Source organism: Pongo abelii, chromosome 2, assembly GCF_028885655.2.
Source record: "Pongo abelii isolate AG06213 chromosome 2, NHGRI_mPonAbe1-v2.0_pri, whole genome shotgun sequence".
In the NCBI taxonomy this organism is placed as follows: domain Eukaryota; kingdom Metazoa; phylum Chordata; class Mammalia; order Primates; family Hominidae; genus Pongo; species Pongo abelii.
In genome coordinates this window covers 130,407,727-130,426,899 of record NC_085928.1, presented here as the reverse complement: position 1 = coordinate 130,426,899, position 19,173 = coordinate 130,407,727, and the positions used below count along the sequence as shown (strand labels likewise).

The window sequence follows — 19,173 nt, the reverse complement described above, 5'->3', positions numbered from 1 at the left end:
TAATAATATGTATGAATCAGAAGCCACTAGTTTGCATTTCAGAAATATTTGTGGTAGTTAAGAAACACACTGCACTTATTGTATTCCCATAGAAACAGAGTGTCCTTGGGAAGAATGGAAAAATGGCACTGAGACATCCACCAAGATATAGGCTTTATCAATTCCATTGTTGTCTGATGCTTATGCCTCCTTTGCTCTTGGTTACTGGAAAGTCTGTACAACATTCATCCTACCGGTCTAGTATTTTTGCTAAAGCACAAATCTTAGATCAAATATGCTATAACTGTTTGTCTATCCACGTATCTACTCTTCCCTCTATGCATCCTTTTGTGAAATATTCTTTGAGTGCCTTTTACTGATTAACCCCTGTGCTAAGTGCTAGGCACACAGTGTAAAACAAAAATAACATGTATATCACATATATAATACAATATATACATATACAATACAACACATATACAATAATAATATCTGCCTTTAGGGAGCTTGCTGTCTTTTGGAGAGAATAGATATTAATGAAGTTAATTATGCAAGCCAATGTAAAATTAAAGCTATGTGTCATTTTCCTTTATGGCCAAAATGTGGGCTCTGACTTAGGTAAGGCTTTCTAGACAAAGTGATGAGTGGGATGAGACTCCCAGAAGTGCTGAGTAGAATGAAGTCAAAGGATGAGTAGGAGTTGCCCAGGTGGAAGGAGAGGGAAGGGCAATCCCATGTGTGGGTTTCATGGAGAAGGGAGGGAGCCGTACTTATGTACACGGTGATGGATGGCTGATGTAGGCGGAGGGGTGAGGACAGGGAGCCGGAGAGAGATGAGTCTGGACAGACAGGAGACTGGCCGGGCAGGGCCTTTTAGGCCATAGACAAGATTTTATATTTATCCTAAGTCAGAAAAGGTTGAAGGGTCTTAAGTGAAGGAAGTAGCAATGATTAGATTTACATTTCAAAAACCACTGTATATCCACTGTGTTGAAGGGGTGAGGGGAGGCCTTTATTGTCATATAGGTAAATGGTAACTGAAGGTGTCAACATGGATGCTATTGCTTTAGAACTGCAGCTAGAGCAAGAAGAGGAGCACCCACTATTTAAAGAACTCTAATATTGAAAAGTCAGGAAGAAACAGCGAGCTAGTGAGAGAGTCTGAGGATCAAGTGAGCTGGCAAGAGTCTGTGAGGTACAAAGAAATCCCAGAAAGTTTTGTGTCATGGAACTAAGAGAAGAGACAAGAAGGAAAGAGTAATCAGTGGTACTGAATACTGCTGAGAGGTCAAGGGAGATGAGGTCTAGAAAATGGTCACTGGATTTAGCAATATGAGGGTCATCAGAGGCCTTAATAAGTATTACTTGGTTGGTGGAAGAGGGCCTGAAGCCAGACAGATGGAGTTGAAGAGTAAATGGGAGATAGGGACACAGAAATGGTGCACATTTATTCTCCTCTTCCCAGCCAAAGACTGGGAAGCCAAACTTTCAGAAGTTTGGCTGGGAAGAGGAGAATAAATAATTGTGTTTGTTGCAGGGAATAAGTGGTGATACGCTTTAAAAAAATTTAACGGAAGATGTGGACATGTTTAGAAGGATGATATATTAATAATAATAATGATAATAATTTGTTTTTGAGAGAGGGAAAAAGATAACTCATACTGAAAGATCCTGGGAGGGAGTCCCATCTGGAAGGAGATAGATATGTGTCTCAAGTATGTACAAGAAGGGTGGACACCTCTACTGTACTTGGGAGGAAGGGAGGATGGACACAGATGTAGGTAGGCTCATGTGTCTGGTGTCAGGACAATTAGAGAGTTACAGAGAGATAGGTTTCATTTTCTCTGAAGGAAAAGGTGAGATTATTTGATGAAAGCAAGGGAGGACAAAGAGATGTTAGAGGTTTATGGAAGATGAAGTCTGAAACAGCATTACAGAAAGTGGAAGAGTATGTTGAACAGAGATATTTAGTAGGATTCAGGGAAATGTTGATGGCCCATTTGAAGCTGGTCATCTGAATTCATAGTAGCACCAATCAGCTCTGTTCTGTGACCTTTTTTGTTTTTGCAGGACTGGCAAAAGCCCTTGGCAGAAAGATATGAGTTCTGGGTTCTCGGTTGTGATAGCTGTAACTTGCCATGTGACCTTAAGCACATCCTTCTCTGGTTCTCAGTTTCTTCAATTTTCCAAATGGTGAGATCAGTTTAGATGATACCTGAAGTCTTGTTCCAGCTCTAAACATTCATGATGTCCTCAATATTCATGGAGAGGCCCTTTAAGCTTATCAAGGTTTTTCTATTGATGCCTTTAGTTTTTATTTTAAAATGAAATAAATTTTTTGATTTTTTTTGGTATATCAAAAGGTATTTTTTGATAACTTTCATTAAATAATTCTACTCTGGGAACCAAAAAGTCCACATGTTTATTATATTATCCAAGTAGCAAAACAAAACAAAAGCAAAACTCTGAGAAGAAACTGTCTTAATTTTAGGTTATAGAATATGAAATAGATCTTTTTGAGATCTATAGGAAAATACATGCTTCATAGTAAAAAAAAAGAAATTTAGATAATTTATATGGCTATTCTCTATAGACCTATAATATCTGATGTCCACATCTAAATCAAGTGTTGGCAAATTTTATCTGAACAAAGCTGGATAATAAATATTTTAGGATTTTTGGGCCAAATAGTATTTTTTGCAATTACTCAACCATGCCATGCAGTGTGAAAGCAGCCACAGACAATGTTAAGTGAATGAGCACAGCCCAATAAAACTTTATTTACAAAAACAGGCAGTGGGCACTTTCCACAATTTATTCTACAGTGAATTATATAATGCATTCAACACACAAACAAAACAAGTGAATGCACACTGTTAGACACAAGTGGGACAGCCTCCTGCAGTCACTGTGAGGCCTTGAGCATTCTAGCAGAGGCTAATATTCCACAGCCATTCATTCAGCTTCAGCTTGGAGAACTCTGCAATTAGAAGCTCAGTTATGTGGCTTGGCACCTCACACTTGGAGCAACACTTCCAAAATAGTGAGTGCATGAACAATAAATGGACTGCATGGAGAATCAGGGTCTGTAGTTTTTTGAGATCAAATTGGTGACATAAATCAAAACACTCCCTTTGTATGAATCTATTCACCGCAGGGCTGGAGATGAGTGGCTTTGAACAGAGAAGAGAGGGAGGAGAATAAGGTGAAAGGAAGCATGCCAAGAGGCAGGATTAGGCACAGAGGCTGGGGCCTCGGACTCATGTGGGGGAAGATGGAAAAGTTAAAAAGGGCACCCAGCAATGCAAGCGACGCCTAAGAACCAACAGAGTGGGAGGCCCTGTCCGTCTGAGGCACAGAGACGGGAAAAGGCCGAAGGGTCTGCTGCTTGATTCACTCCCCTGGGCAGGCCTGATTTCAAAACCAAAATAAACTTAGGAGAGCCAGAGCGGAGGAAGGAAAGAAACAAACAAACAATTGAAGCTTCAGCTTATGTTTTCTCCCAACCCACAGTCCAGTCCTGCGCCAAGCTGCCTGCAACTCCAGTTCTCCTGTGGCATTGAACCTTCCCCTGAAGGACTGCTGCTCTGTACTTAGTACCATACGGGTAATCATCTCACCTATGATAGGTTTGTTCCCCAGCTAGACTAAAAGCGTGCAGGTGGGGCCATCTCTTCTGCTTTTGTGTTGAGTACAGATGTATACATTACCGCATACGCTGTAGTGCAGGCTCAGTGTGGATCTGTGCGAGCACATCATTACTGTGAACACCAACAGCCTTTATTCTAGCACGAGTCCTGTGATCAGTAACTTACAGCTCTACCTGGGCAGCAGGTATGATTATTATTTCCTTTTTCAACAGTAAGTCATTGATACATACAGAGGCCAAAGAACTAGAACGAGGTCACTAGCAAGTAGCAAAACCAGAATTCAAACCAGGTCACTCTGACTGGAGGCCCCAGCTCTTAACCTCTCAGAAGTACGCTGCCTTTTCTAGAGTGTAGAGTTGGAAGGAACTCCAGAGATCGCTTGATTCAGTCCTTATTTTTAGATGTGGAAATGGAAAATTAAATGGCTTGCCCAAGGTCACAGAGCCACTGGCTGAGAAGCTAACTTGGCCTCCTGATGTTTCCTTCGTGCCCCCGCTGCAGTCCCATGCCTGCTCCATGAGCATCCAATAACTCTTCCATAAAGATTTATCAAAAATTCGAGGACGGAGGATCAGTCTCGACAGAATTTATTTTCAGGTGCTGCAAGGCAAGACTGTACATGGGCTTGGGACTGTTCCTACACAAAGACAAACTGGCCAAGTTGAATGATTCAGGAGTTGCTTTAAATCACCAGATACACGAAGCAAGTAGGTGGCGGCATTTTTCTAAACAGGGACAAGTTCCACATTTCAACTACAGCATGGAAAAGTGTGTCCTTCCCTAAGCTTAGAGCAAAAACGTTCATGCAAAAGTGGAACCATGGACACTATTAGTGCTCAGACACAAAGCTGACAGAAGCAGAAATGAACATGTTCTTAACAGTGTATGTGTATGCTGCTTTGACGAGAGAGGAACACACTGCCTGAAGACTCCTGGGAGCATTTGTTTTGAAGGGTCAGAAAGACTCCGGCTTTGAAAAGTAGAATTAACAGCCACTTTGGTCCAAGTTTTTCACAACAAAGCACTACAAAATGGGAATTAGCTCTGCTTACCTTTTTTTTTTTTTAAAGGAAAAAAGCTTAACTCCTAAAAGTTATTTCCCATATCAGAGACTAGAAGTTTGTTTGTTTGTTTTTAATATATTGGAAAGCCCTCAGCATTTAAAGGAAGTTCTATTTGTTTAAAGATAGGTACAAAGAAATTCAGTTATAGATTTAAGTGATTTGGTTTATTTCCATTAACAAGTCCTTGTTTTCATCTATACAAATAGATTAATTAAATGTGTGTGTGTGTGTGTATGTAAGTTTTAAAAACCAGCTTTATTGAGATATGATTCCCATATCATACAATTTACCCACAGAAAGTATACAGTTTAATGGTTCATGGTACATTCACAGAGTTGTGTGGTCATCACCACAGTCAATTTTAGATCCTTGCCACTAGACCACCAGGGAAGCTGACAACAGTCAATTTTAGAACAATCTCATCATCTTAAAAAGAAACCCCGTACCTTTCAGCTGTCACTCCCTTATCGCCTCAACCCTAAGCAACCACTAATCTACTTTCTGTCTCTATAGATTTGCCTATTTCATGTAAATGGAATTATATAATATTGTGGTCTTTTGTGTCTGGCAAGCTCTTATCTATATAATAATTTTGTCCAAATAGGAAAATACAGTTGTCAGGAGAGAAAATGAAGAAATGTTTTTTTCTGGGCACTCGGTGACTCACACTTTAGCTCTAGCTGACCAGTTTGTGTCTTACTAGCCAGGCAGCCCTTGCCATATCCAGCACTCTGGACTCATGAGCTGTGTGGCAGCACCAAGACTGTAGACATGACTCTCACCAGGAGGCAAGTAGGCTGGGGTTGCAGGGTGGATTTTGGACTGCAAGAATAAAAGGTAAGGTGGTCTTCAGGAAATAGTACAATTTCCATGCTGGAAAGCAATGTTTGCCCGTGAAGCTCCTGTTTATGAGATAGTAGTCATTTTATTCATTTACTCTTTCTCTGGCTTTCTCTTTATCATCATGTCAATTCCAGCTGCACATCGCTGGAGAAAAAGACACAGTCATACTGATGGGCTCCAGGTAGACATATGGCCACGAACTCAGGAGGGCACTAAATGCTCTCAGGCACTCACAGTTCTTCCCCAGGTCACTGGCTCTTCCATTCTCCTAGACAACTGTATCAAACTTCTCCTGTCTCCCCAGATCTCCAACAACTTCCCTCCAGTCTTAACTCTCAGCTATGTCCTGTCTTCCTATTTAACTGAGAACACAGAAGCAACTGGAAGATAATTCCCTACATTCTTAGGACCACATCTACTCTCGGACCAGGATCTATACCTACATATTCTGTTACCACAGATCAGACTTTACATCAAAATCACCCGGAGGGTTTGTTAAAACAGGTTGCTGGCCCCAACTCCAGAGTTTCTGAATCAGTAGGCCTGGGAAGAGCCTGAAAATTAGCATTTCTAGTAATTCCCAAGTGATGCCGATGCTGCTGGTCTGGGCCCACACCTTGTCCTATCTAAGCTCAATCTCTCTTCTTGTGCATGCGACCCCAAGCCCTCCCACTTAGAGAAATGTTCCAGAAATTCTCTTCTTTACCTCTTGCCTCATTACTTGGCCCTTCTTTACTTGGCCATCCTATCAACTGACAAACATGTTATTTCCTGAATCTTCAAAAATGCATCTCTCGGCCAGGCGCAGTGGCTCACGCCTGTAATCTCAGCACTTTAGGAGACCAAGGCAGGCGGATCACGAGGTCAAGAGATTGAGACCATCCTGGCCAACATGGTGAAACCCCGTCTACTAAAAATACAAAAATTAGCTGGGCGTGGTGGCACGCACCTGTAATCCCAGCTACTCAAGAGGCTGAGGCAGGAGAATCACTTGAACCCGGGAGGTGGAGGTTGCAGTGAGTGGAGATCGTGCCACTGCACTCCAGCCTGACAACACAGCGAGATTCCGTCTCAAAAAAAAAAACAAAAAACAAAAAACAACTCTCTAGACCCCACTGTACTCTTCAGCTTCCACTCCATTTCCCTGCTCCCCTTTAGAGCAAAGGAGTTGTCCTTACTCCCTGATTCCAATTTCTTTCCGGCCTTTTTCTCTTAAAGTCTCTCCAATCAGACTTAGTTCTCTCCCCACTCTTCAAAACTGTCCTAGTTAAGCCAACCCATGATGCTCATATTGCCAAATCCTATGCAATTCTTGGAACTCATTTTATTAGACCTATCAGCAACACTTGGTACAGCTAGTTGCTCACTACCTCTTCATATCTTCCTCCATTTACGCTCCAGGATGAGACACTTAGCTGATTTTTCTCACTGAACAATGCTTTTCAGACTTTTCTGGTTCTTTTCCATCCAGCCTTTAGAAGCTACAAGACTTACGCCTTGGATACCTTTTATTCTTTAATTCTCTATCTGTACTTACTCCCTTGGTGATCTCATTCTGTCTCATGGCTTTAGATATTATTCATAAGGTTATATTTCCCAAATATGTGTCTCTATAGACCCCAGACCTCTCCTTGAACTCTAGACTTGTATATCTAATTGTCTACTTTAATAAACTTGATATGTCCAAACTCGATTACAGAGCTTCCCCAGGCCTCCCTTAAAAGTCAAACAAACAAACTCGTTCCATCCTCCGTCTTCCTTAATCACTATAAATTATGATTCTAAATAATTCAGAATCAAAACATTCTTTCTACCTCCATCATTACTGTTATCATCTCTCACCTGGATTTTTATAATAACCTGGTCTTTCTGCTTTCATCTTTGTCCCCCAACATTTTATTCTCAACACAGCAGCCAGAGGTAGTCTTTTTAAAACACAAATTATGTCCCGTGACTCCACTGGGCAAATTATATGTCAGTTAATTTGATCCCTGGGTGCCAAACCCCACAATGGCTTTCCTATCACACCGGGGGTAAAAACCAAGTTCCCCATTCCCTCTGATTGTATCTTCAGCTGTTGTTCCTCACTCACTCCATTCCAGTCTTGCTGAAGTCCTTCTGTTCCTCAAACATATCAAGTGTTGCTCTCACCTCAAGACCTTTGAATGTGAGCTCTCTGCAAAGCTTCTCTCCCAGATATTGTCAGAGATCTTATACCAACACCTTCTTTAAGTCTTTGCCCAAATGTTACCTTTCAATAAGATTTTGCCTAATCACCCATTTAAATTACACCTCTCTTCCTAATCACCTTTCCAGTTTCTCTCCAGAGAGCTTTTCACCTTTGAATATACTTCTAATATACTGCCTATTTCCCCCTATTCCCTACTAGATGGTAAACACTATGAGGATGGGATTCTTTTATTTTTATTTTTTCTATTTTGTTAATTACTCTATCTCTAGAAACTACAATGGTGCTGGGCACACAGCAGATACTCAAAACATTTACGTGTAGAATTTGATTCTTGCAAATGTTCTTTCATCCAGTTTAGGTGGCTGGCTAAAACTGAACATGTCTTCTAGAGTATCTGGGCCCAGCATTGAAAGACAATAAATATTAGTATGACATAGAGGGGTAAACCATTCCATTTTTGGTTTTAAACATAATAGAAGAAGACATTATTCTTGAGCTTTTTTATGCCTTTCAGTCATTTATGTGCAACATTAAAATATTTTGCTACTTTTGGCATTCTTCCAATCCCAGCTTGCCTGCTGGACTGCTTCCAATTTTCTTTTCTCTCCTTTCCTGTTCTTTTTCACCCAACAGCTGCCATGTACTGAATGTGTATGCCAGACTCTTTATACACATTATCTTATTTAATCCTTACAAAACCACTGTGAATTAGGGAGCATTATCTCTGTTTACGAAATGAGGAGACAATTGCACAGAGAGGTAAAGTGGCTTGCTCAAGATCACATAGTTAACAAGAACTTGAAACAGAATGTGTCAGATCCTAAAGTCCATGCTTTTAAAATTATATTATGATGTCACCAATATACATAATATATCTTCACCAATATGCATAATATATCTTATATGTCCAATTTCCTAGCATTTAAATTTTGGCTTTTCACCCTCAATTATTTTTGGAGATTACACTGGAAATGACTTAATGACACACTAGATAGTAAACTTCATGTGGATTGGGGTTACAGGCCTTTTTTTTTTTTTGCTGGCATTCCTTCCATACCAGCACCATGGCCTAGACAGAGTGGGCACTCAATAAACATTTATAGAATAGATACTTGCTGACTTAAATATAGACATAGATAATTATACTAGTACATAGCTTGTTTTTAGAACATATCTTTCATTCATAGATTAAAGATGACCTCTGGAAGCTTTAAAGAAGTAACTTTGTTGAAAAGCAAGGGTTTTAAAAGTATTAATGGACAGTTGATACTACATGTACTAAGTACACAAGTCCTATGTCATCATCCAAAGTGATGTCTTAGTTCTTAGAGTTTTGGAGGCACTGTACTGAGGAAAGATGAAAAAATGATGTTTTGTTTCTGCTTGGCATTGGCAGAACACATTTATGTCTTACTGACATTAACATCCATTGGCCAAATTACCTGTCAGTTCATTTAATCCCTGGGCACCAAACCCTGCAATGCTTTCCTATCACACTCAGGGTAAAAACCAAATTCCCCATTCCCCCTGACTGCATCTCTGGCTGTTTTTCCTCACTTGCTCCATTCTAGTCTCACAGACCTCCTTCTTTTCCTCAAATATATCAGTGTTTCTTGTGCCTCAGGACCTTTGAACATGAGCTCTCTGCAAACCTTCATTTTACATTTGAAGAAACTAGGGCCTTGAGAAGACAAATTTCTAAACGACACACAATAATTAGGGTCAGAGTTGAGTAGAGAACCCAGGACCCTTTGGTGCTTAAAAAAAAACTGTGTTTATTGTACCGCTTAAATTTTTTTTTTTTTCCCTGAAAAGTTGTAGACAAAGTTTGGACATAAGGAATCAGCTTTACCCTGACACTTGGAAAAGCTTTCTTTATATGTCTTAAATTATCTCCTTGTTTTCCCAGCTGAAAATGCGTAAGCTAAATGAGATAATATATGAAAAATTACTTAGAACAGTGGTTGATACTGAGAAAACATTCATTAAACAGAACTATCATTATTACCAAGGTCATTTCACATTTTAAGTTATTCTTGTTCCAGGTAGATTAAAAACTTCAATTAATCAAAAAAAGAATAAGCCTGAAAATCAGTAAGTTTCAAATATTTGACACTTAGAGAACCCCCTAAAACAGCAATCTTGTTGCAAAAAAATAAAACTAGCCTCTGTGCTTTTAGTAGCAATATCCGAAAAGTCCACAAGAGGGCAGTCCTCCTCACAGCAGAGGGCACCAGAACTGTATGTGGGTGGAAGGGAATTGTGGGTGATGAGGTAAACTAATAATACCATCAATGGGAGCCATTATTAAGATACTTTTGAGTGATAAGGCATACTATGAAGAAAATAAAGCAGAGTAATTAGATAGAGAATGCCTCGGGGGGAAAGTTAATGGGAACATTAACTGAGCAGAGAACTGACCCTTGGATAAAAAAGGGTTAGCCATCAGTAGACTGGGGGGAAGAGTATGACATTGGAAAAAATAGGAGGGGCCAAATTGGACATGGTCTTGGTCTACCTGGGGGACAGAAAGAAGGGCAGTGAAACACAGTGAAAGAAAGTGAAGAAAGAGGTGAGGAGGGAACATTAGATCATGCAAGTAATGATGAGCTCCCAGGCCTTTCTGACCCTGGAGTTTGTTCACTGAATCACTATGCTACTTTGAACTCTGAAGAAAAAGCCAAAGGGCACTGATCAAGACAGTAAAAGTGGTACTTTTTGGAAATAATGAAAATAATTTAGGAAATGTCTCAGTGCTTCTCAATAAATAATTTATCAGAAATCACATGATTTTAGACCTTGAAATTATGAGGAAAAATTAGTAAGGGACATATATTTAAATTTATTCAAAATTTTATGTTCTAAGTCTAATCAGGTGCAGGATTTCTCTTTATCTACTTATATGGTACTGTAAATAATCAAGGTTTATAATGATGTCCATTAAATTATTTTGCTAAGGCAAAGAATACTTATCTTAGAAATGTCTTCATTAAAAACTATTACTAACATATTTTAAAGGAAATACCTCCTAAGATTTATATAGAAGGATGTTCATTCCAGCATTAATGTTAATAAAAATTATAAATAGCATAAATGTCCAATCGTAGATTATTTGAATATATTAATTTGCTTCAAAATTATTAAAATATCATTTCAAAGAACATGTAAGGCTACGTTACATACTCACAGGGTACTGTTAGAGGAAAGACAAGCAACAAAATAAAAACGATATATGAAGTTTGAACCCAATTTTTAAGAACTATGCATAGATAAGCTAATTAGTATAAGAATATCAAAAATAATATGAGAATGAATGTCTGTATTTTCTTTATAATACTTTTTTGTATTAAAATTTCTGCAAAGAATGCATCTATTTCACAGTCATAATAATGAAATTAAATATTTGGCATTGAAATTTTAATCTTCCCTAAACTTTCAAAATCTGTTTAGTGCTGTATTTTGTATAGAAATTGATAAGGTTTTTAAGATGACAGGGAGAAAAGACAATTTTGTAGAGTGAAGTTAGATCATAGAGTCTCTGCCCTCTTTTAACACTTAATGAATGAACAAAAACGTATATTAAAATAAAACAAGTCAAAACACAGTGTTGCCAGGAGCCACAAAACCAAGAAAGGAGTGTAACGCCATATCCTCATCTTAAAATGTTTTGGCTAAAGAGTAGGAATAGCTGGGCTGTGGCAGTGTGGTTCCAACTCCTCCACCTCTGAGACAATACTGAGGAAAGAAAGGGAGTGGGCCGAATCCAAAGAATCTCTAATGATGACTTTAGACTTGGGAAGAAATGATCTGAGGGTAGTGAAGAGGCAGGCTTGGAAAAAGTCAAGAAAAACACCTTAGAAAACAGGAGCTCTTGTGTACAGTCATGAAACCTTGGCAGAGGCAGGGCTCTGACCCAAATTGGTGAAAGAGCTGAAGCCCACAGCCACAGGATCCACTGCAGCTGATGGAAGGGACTCCGGTTTGGCACATCAAATGGGATTTAAAGAGGGAGCCAGCCAAGCCCAGGTCTCCAGCAAAGGCAACACACTGATGTTGGAAGCTAATACTCAGTCCACAAAATGTACTCAGTGAGGAAGATGAAGGATTTTGAGATGACATGGAGAAAATGCCAATAAAATTTCACCCATACTCTAGTAGAGTGAAAAAATCTGGACAGACCTTCCGTATTAAACATAAATAAGATGAAAAGATATAGCATGAACCTATGGATGGAGGAGAGAGAGGAAGACAGAAGAGGAGGACAGGAGGAGGAAGGGAGGGAGGAGAGAGGTGGAGGAGAGAGAGAGAAAAAGAGAGAAGAAATAGAATAGCTCCATCTATAAAGAAAACATAACCCAAGAAAAATAAGAAAGTTTCCCCTGAATATTTAATTAAATAAAATAAGATGAAAAGAAGATTATAAAAGAACAGAATAAGATGAAAAGGGATGAAAAGGGGGGACAGAACGACAGAAACAAACTGAAAACCAAAATGCCATAGTTACAGAAATAAAACTATTGAAATAGTGAGGAATATAAAGCTAACATAATGACAAGAAGAAAATTTCATAAAATAGTCAGTGAAGAGGAAAATGACAGAATTTGTAGCAGTTACATAAGTGGGTAGAGGTGGAGAACCAAGACAATAGAACATAAGGATTAGTGTTTCTAGAGATGAGAAATATAATAGAAAATGTATGTAAAGGTATAATGTTAGAAACTTTTCCTGAAAAAAAAAAAGACTTGAATCTGCAGATCAAAAAAACTACAGTGTTCCAGGATAAAGAGTGATAAAGAATGACTGACCACTGACAAAAATTCTCTGCTGCACCAAAATTTAGTCAGCCTCCTGAAGCCTCTCCTGGGCTCATCTATGCACTTCCTTGTAAAATCCAGTTTTAGCAAAGAACCCTGCTAAGTCAGTTTAACCAGAACCCCTTGTCCTTAATATCTGATCACCGTTGATATTTGATCAGGTTCCTCATCCTCCACCAACCCTCAGGTCATGTCTAACACTCTAGCCTGTCTTCAAAAGAATCCTGGTAGGTTGGTTTAGCCAGAATCTCCTGTACACTTGATGTTTCCTCTTAGTAATTTTCATCCACTGACCACACTCTGCCCCTTGACTATAAATTCCCACTTGTCCACGCTGCATTTGGGGTTGAGCCCAATCTCTGTCCCTGACTGCAACACCCCATGCTGTGGTCCCAGTACCCATCCCAATGGTCCTGAAGAAAGTCTTCCTTATCATAAATTAAGAAACATCATTGAGTAACATTTCCTCAACACCATTAGCCCTATCCTAGATAAATTATGAATTTCAGGGTCAAGAAAATAATTCTTTAGTCAATTAGGCACACAAAGAAAGTTCTCTATAAAGGCAATACTTTTGTTCAGCCTATGATGAACATTCAACCCCAAAGACAATGAGACAAATATCTACAAAATTCTGAAATAAAGTGAATGGACACAGCCAACATCATCGAGATTATAAAAGACATGCATTCTCAAAAATGGAGGAACTTAGGAAATTAAGGCACCCCTCAGTGATTCTTGAAAAAACAGCCAAACAAACAAAAAGAACTGGACAGTGAAATCCAGTAGTGAGCATCACCTATTTACCTATAGAATATGACTAAACAATTGGTGAAATTAGAATGCAAATGTTGTAAACCCTGACAAAATAAAAATAATGCAATATAACAAAAGCTGGAAGATAGTGCAGCGAGATGGGAAGAAATGAGATCCTTTAAAAAATTGCTGTAGTTAATTAATATTGTTTCAAGTTGAAACAATAGATTAAAAAAGACCTCATTTAGAAAAATCTTTTAATTTTATGGGGATTTTGAAACTTAACATCCCTTGGGTGAAGTACATTTAACTGAAATTCAGCAATTTCTTCAATTTCCTTTTAGTTTTTCTCCTGATAAATTCAAATAAAATTAAACACATTTTAAAATGGCATTTATAATGTGATCCTATATTTATAAAACTATTTCTATTTACCCATCCTTCCTTTCTCCTTGTTTTCTCTTATTTTGTACATATGAATGGATAAGTAATCTAGAAAGAATGTTCTTCAAATGTTTGTGCCTGTTATTTCTGGGTGTTAAAGCTTTGAGTTATTTTCTGCTTTATTTCTTATATTTTATGTTATATTTAAATTTTAACAGGAAGTGCTACATTCTGTTATATAAATAATTAAACAATATACATTATTATATTTTATAAAAGTGACATCTTAAAAATGAAAAGAAAATAGAAAATTTCTTACATACTTTTAGCACTGGCATTATTAATGTAAATTCCCCTTCTGGGTAGGCACCATTAGCCATCCAGACAACATGGCCCATGTCCTCAGGGTATTATATAGTTTGTCACAGTGACCTAGTCCCACAGATGGACATGGAATTATGGCAATATCAACATATTGCTTTATGACCAACATATTGCTTCAGTCATTTTACCACAATTACAAAATGTTGCCTTCTTTCTAAGAAATGTCAATTTGATTGAAGTCACAGAAACATAATACAAATGGGAGAAGGATTAAGGTTTTAATGATTTACTAATGTTATCTCAGGAAATAAGGGCAGACATTCCCATAGGCTTATTAAAATGGATACACCACACACACACACACACACACACACACACACACACACACACGTGTTATCTTTGCTCTGTTGTCCAGGCTGGAGTGCAGTGACACCATCATAGCTCATCATAGCTCACACACACACACACACACACACACACACACACACACACATGTTATCTTTGCTCTGTTGTCCAGGCTGGAGTGCAGTGACACCATCATAGCTCATCATAGCTCACACACACACACACACACACACACACACACACACACATTTAAGTTATCTTCGCTGTGTTGTCCAGGCTGGAGTGCAGTGACACCCGTCATATCTCACTATGGCCTCAACCTCCTGGGCTCAAGTGATGCTCCTGCTTCAGCCTCCCAAGTAGCTGGGACTATAGGTGTGTGCCACTACACCTGGATAATTTTTAATTTTTTTTTTTTTGTAGAGACAGAATCTCACCATGTTGCCTCAGTTGGTCTCAAACTCCTGGACTCAATCAATCCTCCCACCTCAGCCTCCCAAAGTGCTGGGATTACAGGCATGAGCCACAGTACCCAGCCTTAAGTTATTTCTGATTAAGGGTAATGGCATCAGCTTCTGGGTTCCATCACTATTTTATTCACCTTGACAAGCATTTTGAGCAAGGAGATGCCCACTTTATCAGTAAGAAATTAAGTGTAATTTTTAAATTTTGACATGTACCTTTATAATTTATGCAAAAAGAATTTTGGTCCTTCCTTCTTTGGCTTTTTCTGAATTGTTTTCTCACAAAACTCTTAGCTTTTTTTTGCACCATCTAATGTATTTGAGCATCAAAAATTAAACTATGCTATTTATCGTTTTACAAATAGGTAGTGTTTACTCAGATTGGGAAATAAACTTTTTTTAATGTGGTCACAGTGATCAGAATTTTATATTTTGAAAACATAAAAGCTAAAAGATGGTTCTATGCAAAATAAATTTTAAAAACTGCAACTCTAAGGCAGTATTGCATCTTTCTTTTTAATAATTGGTCTTGCTTCACATCTTTGAAAAGCAAACAGGCCATTAAAGGCACGCATGATGTGTTAGACACTTAACCAGGTTTACTACTGGACAGGGTGCAATTTTATTAATCTTTAAACACATTTTAATGAGCTATGGGTATAGTTTGTACTACTAAACTACCATGAATTGCTCACTCCCTGACTCACTTTAAAAATGAAAAACAGGTGTCAGGTCAGAGATGAGCTGGAAATCCCATTTAATTATCAAAATAACAAGAATGAAAAGAGATCCATGTTGCCATTTAATCAAGTGAGCCTGCAGCTTAGGTGCTAACATTATGAGCACCTATCTATAATGCCATTACTCAGACTGGCTAGAAATTAGATAGGTCCCAGCCCTTGCAGCTGGAGCTTAAGAGAAGCATTGTTGGCATCCATGCAATTCTTGCAAGGGTCTTGAAAAGACAGCTAACGAGGGTCAGTTCATCAGGTCATGGAGATTTAAATCAGACAGTGTCCTGGAAATTTACAGGCCTGGGAGTGGGCAGAGTGAATTCTAGCCTAACTTCTGCTCCCAATCAGCCAGGGGCTCTTGGGAAAATCCTTTTGCCCTTTGGATCTTTTTGTAAAGTGGAGTGGCTTGACTAGTTTATTTCTAAAGCTCTTACCTTCTGTAACATTTCTTGTTAATTAAAAAGAATTGAGTTTTCATCTAATCTCACACAGAAATGTTTAGGATTCTGCCTATTTAGTGACCCCTGACAAGGTTCATTACAATGATGCAAGGGTGTGAAAGGCTCCCCCCCTTTCCACAATACCTTCTCCCTTGGATGCGCTGGTCTAACAAATTTTTCCTTTAGAGATAACATCCAAACCATAGCCCTCCCTAGGCATGTGAGGATAACTTGTCACTATTTTCTCAGACAAAATTTTTTACTGGATATTTTCGTTGAGTATAGAAAGGCAGTAAAAAAGTTCTATATACCAAGAGGATATTTAGTGCTGGAACCAAAGTGTCATTCCTTCTTTTTTTATTCTTACAAAATCAAACAACCATTTGTTTTTAAACCAGGGCATTTTATTCCTGAAACTGTATGCATGCAGCTTATGAAAATACTAAACAATCAGAACTTGCTCTTTTTTCTCTATTCTATCTCTCAGGATCAGCAGCTCAAAAAAAAAAAAAAAAAAAAAAAAACAGGGGAAAGAGACTAATGAAGATAAGACTTGGACCTTTCTAGAATGTCCGTTCCTGAGTGTGGCTAAACTTGTAAAGCAAATGGCTGTGGGAACCAATGCTGTGGTGTGAGGTTTCTACAGGGCTTTTGCAGGGCAAAGAGAGGGCTTCTCTGATATCCTTTAAAACGAAGCACTCTGAACTTGATCAGGGATGAACAGAATATTTCTATTATTATTTTTTTTCCTGTTAGAGGATCTCATTAGAAGAAAATACACCCACCTGGGCCCTCTTTGAATTCCAAGAAGCTCCTATTCTTACCAGAATTAGAATGTAATAACATTTTAGCTTAAAAGCTTGTCCTAGCTATTCCTCATAGCCTAATTTCTTAATCAAGTATACACTGTATGTCTCAGTATACACTACATGTACTATTACAATAGAATTTTTTTCTTGAGAAAATTTAATTTAATTTAATAATTAATTTAACAGTAGAGTACAGGTATGTAAGCTCTAGGGAACTTTGTTTCCCAATAGGGGATAGAAGGGAAAATATTTATCACATGGTAAATGATGTAGAGAAAAGGATACAGGTCCTAAGTTAATATTTGATTATTAGCTATTATGATTATGATGGTCTTGGGATTATTATGTTTAGAAGATAATGGCTACTTATTAATAATTTAGCTCCATAATCTTTGGATAGGATTGCAGACAATTAAAAATTTTCCTATAGTCTGGGCACAGGGCTCATGCCTATAATTCCAACACTTTGGGATGCCACAGCAGGAGGATCGCTTGAGCCCAGGAGTTCAAGACCAGCCTGGGCAACACAGCGAGATCTCTTCTCTACAAATAGTAATTTTAAAAATTAGCCAGATGTGGTGGCCCGCACCTGTGGTCCCAGCTGCTCTCAAGGCTGAGGTGGGAGTATCATTTGAGCCCGGGAGGTTGAGGCAACAGTGAGTAGTGATCGCACCACTGCACTCTAGCCTGGGTGACAGAGCAAGACTCTCTCTCAAAACAACAACAACAAAAACAAACAAACAAACAAAAAACCAACCAAAAACCCTCTCAAAGCCCCCCAGAAAACCAAATAAAATTTCCCTATATACCATGTTTGTTAAGTGCCTACAGGATTTTGTCTTAGTTCTGAAAAACATTGCCAATAATTTGTAATGCACTCACGTGTTCCCCTCACTTAAAGGATAATGATACTACCTTACCCTTATTTGGGGGTACATCTTTTCCCCGGCAAGGAATTTTTGCTCATTGACTCACACTTTTCTCAAAACCATAGCATGTAAGTCAAGACAAGAGGACAAAACTAATTCATTTCTGGTAGGATTAGGTCACAATTACACTAATTTCTTTTTTGACATCATATTTCACCTAGCTGTAGTCACTTTTGTTGTGACCATGTAAATCATTTCAGATCCCTAGCACTAAGCAATTTCCTTTTCAAATTTCAAATATTCATTCACAGGATTATTTTACTGTCCCTATGGTCTTTCCCCCTTTTAAAGTTCATTGACCCTTCACCTATTTTTAGAACCTCTGGATCCAAAATAGCAAAGAAAATTAAATATTCAGTTTGTTTAAAAACAAATATCAGTACTAAGTACTTGTTGGTTTTGACTCAGAGTTTCAGATACCTCAGTATATGACATCATCACCTGGAGCTCCCTTACCCAAATTCTGTTTACAATGGAAGAACCCGTGTGAAGCATTCAAATGTACACCTGCTTTTTCTAATAGAAAGAATGTAACAGGTTGCTCTGAATTAAACACACACACACACCCCCACACACACCACAACTCAACTCTTTCTATCCATGACCTGCCAACAATAATTTTAGTATTTGCAGGAGGCTGTTAACTTGCAAATCTTTCATTTATTTAAGAAATACTGAGTAGCTACGATGTGTCAGGCACTCTGGCACACCTTTAAGTGCTTGGGGGTAATTCAGTGGACAACATAGATTTCCCTGCTTCATGGAGCTTACATTCTAACAGGTGTCCATTTAGAAATCTCTCCAATAAGATTAAAGTGGAATATGACATTAATTAACATCTCTTATCATCTACCACACGGTTATGGTTATAATTGAATAATTAGAATAAATTGTGCCTGTCAGAAAGAGTGGTCCCTGCTCCACAACAAAATGAGAAGAAAAAGGGCAATGATATATATGCACGTAATTCCTTAGCTTTAATCTCAAAATCCTAAAGCTTCTGAAGACAGAAAGCTTTTTCATAACTTAGTTGGTGGCAGAAGCTAACCTGATTTCATATGAGTGTTCCATAGTCTTTATTCATCCAACTTAGTGTAAATATTTGTATGCTTCACTGCAGAAATATTAATGTGTTTGCAATGGGGCGTTCCCCCAGATGTCACTGGGGTAGAGTTCTACCCACTGCAGTAGAGCACAATACTATCTTCCTGAACACCCCCACCCCTCAAAAACCCAAGCAAACAAAACTGAATTATTTCTGGCAAGGATTTTGGATAAGGAACTATGGCCTGTATATATGTATCTTTTTGAATCTACCAACCATATTTTCTCAGAAAGGCCTATCCTTTATTTTTCTTGCTTTGGGGGTAGGAAAATATTATTTCTTTATGTTGTGATAGCATAAAGTAAATATTGGTTTGTTCTGTTTTCAGATAGCTTTATTTGG

The 19,173-nt window shown here is 38.3% G+C and overlaps 1 protein-coding gene across 18 annotated transcripts in view; it reads right to left on the bottom strand.

Annotated features, from left to right (window-relative positions):
- The window catches only part of THRB (thyroid hormone receptor beta), a 371,566-nt gene that overhangs the window by 136,487 nt on the left and 215,906 nt on the right, over positions 1-19,173 (bottom strand). The gene's annotated exons all lie outside the window — the stretch shown is intronic.